This window comes from Arachis ipaensis, chromosome B01 (assembly GCF_000816755.2).
Source record: "Arachis ipaensis cultivar K30076 chromosome B01, Araip1.1, whole genome shotgun sequence".
Taxonomy (NCBI): Eukaryota; Viridiplantae; Streptophyta; class Magnoliopsida; order Fabales; family Fabaceae; genus Arachis; species Arachis ipaensis.
Window position 1 is genome coordinate 135,246,501 of NC_029785.2, and position 2,959 is coordinate 135,249,459.

Below are 2,959 nucleotides of genomic sequence, written 5' to 3' on the forward strand. Positions count from 1 at the left end.
TAAACAAAAAAATTAACTATATTATTCATTAATTCAAAACTCATAAACGTTTCATTTTATTTCAAACATGGTCAATTCATTATAAATCAAGAACTTTAGCTGAATTTGTTTTTTTTTTTTATTTTTTTTGTGACTAAATAGAAAAGAAAAAAAAAGAGACAAAATCAAATTAATTGGCTAGAATCATATTTAAATCTATTAGATGTTGAAACTCACTCCATGATTGGCTCCAATTCGAGTGAATGTCCGCGACAGAAGCAGCTGCTTTAGCCATACAATCTACAACACTATTTACAGTCCTCTGAATTAAAAGAATAGAGGCTCTCCAATTCCAATTCATAACCTCCTGTATATGCTTTGCCAAATTCCATTTCGGAATATCCTTACCAAGCATTCTTTGGTTTACCAAGAAAAGAGCTTCTAAACAGTCTGTTTCACAAATAACCTCACGAAATCCACTCTCCCAAGCAAGAAGTAAACCTCTCTAAATTGCATACAATTCAGCAAAAAGAACACTGCACACTTTGACTTTCCCAGTGCAACCTTTCAACCAACATCCATCAGGATTGCAAATGATACAACCAAAACCAGCATAGCCAGAAGGAGCAAACCAACTAGCATCACAATTCAATTTAACAGAATGAACTAGAGGTGAAACCCAATGCAAACAAAGTGAAGGAGGAGACAGAGATTGATGCATAGCAAAAATAGTGTGAAACTCCCTTAACTACGAATCAAACTCACCACTTTACTAGCACTCCATGAATCATCTATATTAAATAAGTCATGATTCCTGCTTCTCCAAATCCACCAGATGGTCGAAAAGAAAAGAAAAACATCTCCACTCCTTGCACCTCTGTAGAGCCAATCATGTAAATTCGAGTTATCTGAATACAGGCCTAAAAGGTTTCAGACCTCCTTGGCACTAGGGCACTCCCGAAGACAATGAAGAATGGATTCAGAACCATTCTGACACCGATGACAGGTGCTAGATAAAGCTAAACCACGACCCAAACGAAACTCTGCAGTAGGAATAGCATTATGAAGACTGAGCCAAATCAAGAACTTGTACTTCTCATGAATATGCAGTCGCCATACCCACAACCAATTATCATGCTCATTCCAGTCAAACTTTCTTTTGGCTAGCCAACTGTACCCACTCCTAGCTGAGTAGAGTCTAGAAGATGCCACACCCCACAACCAACCCGAACTCTCTCCAGCATTCAAATCTGGATTATAAGCATTCAAACGCTGTTTGACATCTTCTGGAATGATAGATAAAATATCATGGAGATTCCATTGATCATCTTTCCAAACGTCTCTAATAATTAAATCAGAGTCAGATATATGTACAAAAGGGACATCTTGAGCAATTGGGCCCTCAATACTCCAATTGTCAAACCAAAAAGATTAATCAAGTGATCCAACGCACCAAGAGAATGCATCCTTAAGAGCACCAAAAGCTTTTGAGATACTCTTTCAAACATGAGAAGCATTGCAAGGGATAGGGCCATCTAAAACTCTCCCACTTTTCAGATACTTCGTCCTCAATAGAGCAACCCAAGGCTTGTCTTGACAATGAAAAAGTTGCCACACCAATTTACCAAGTAAAGATATATTAACACACGCAGGATCTCTAACACCCAGGCCACCAAATTTTTTTGGAGTGATCACGGTCCTCCAATTAATAAGAGAAAGACCTCTATTATCAACTTGACCCTTCCAAAGGAACTGTCTCATCATAAAAGATAATTTATCGCAAACCCAATTTGGAAAAAAAGATACCTGCATATGATAGACAGGAATGGATGCTGCAACAGAATTGATCAGACAAAGTCTCCCTGCTTTATTTAGAAGCCTTCCTTTCCAATTAGCTAATCTTCCCCTCACCTTTTCAATCATCGAATGAAAAGAAGCCCTACTGGTACGGGAATGATTAAGGTTAACTCTAAGATATCTTCCTAAGTCCAAAACAAAATGTATTGAAGAAACACTAGTAAAAATATCTCTTCTATGAGCAGTCACATTTTTAGAACAAAAAATTTTAGACTTTTCAAGATTCACTTTCATGGCAGATGCCTTGCAAAAAATGTTTGTGTAGTAGGTGTGTAGATATATAATATTTTTTTGAATTTTTTTTCAAATGCAACAGAAATTAGACCTACGTCAACGAATTATAATTCAAATAGTTACCTAAAAATTTTGGATTTGTATCTCACTCTTAATTTAAAAAAAAAAAATTTAGACCTATGCTAGTAGTAAACTGCTTATTCATCTTAAAATTCAATATAAAATAAGAGTCTTCATCCTATTGTACTTTCTTTCAAAATACACACGTTTTCTATATGCTATGTTACACTATAATTATCAAATTTCCATTTTTCAAGGTCTTTTGCCTTGCAACTTGTTCGAAAATGAGGGTTGCCAACATTGACTTTTTAGTGTTTAAGACGTTGACCTCTGAAAGCTGTTAACTTTGCAAACTGATCCTCCGACATACATTAATTAACAGAAATTCTCATATCATAATCTTATCCTTTGTAAACGTTTTTATTTTTTTCAGTTATTTTTAACACGCTATCTATTTACTAAATATGTTATTTTTTTTTTTACCAAAGATATGAGACTCGAACTCGCAACCTCTTAATTGAGTATGGAGAGACTATGCCATTTGAACTATTACTCAAAAAAAAAAATATGTTATTCAACATTCAATAAATCATCATATTTTATCATTTAATTATAAAACAATGTCACAATAATAAATTAGCCAAATCAGATCAACTATTTTGTTTAAACATAACACTAAATAATAAAATATTCATGTAATTTATTGCAATTTTTTTCATGGACAAATAAATAGTCATGTGCCAAAGATTTGGAAGAAGATAGAAAAAGAGAAGTGCCTGTGTATGTGGTATGAGGAATCTGGAATTTGCTTTCAGATCGGGGTACACAA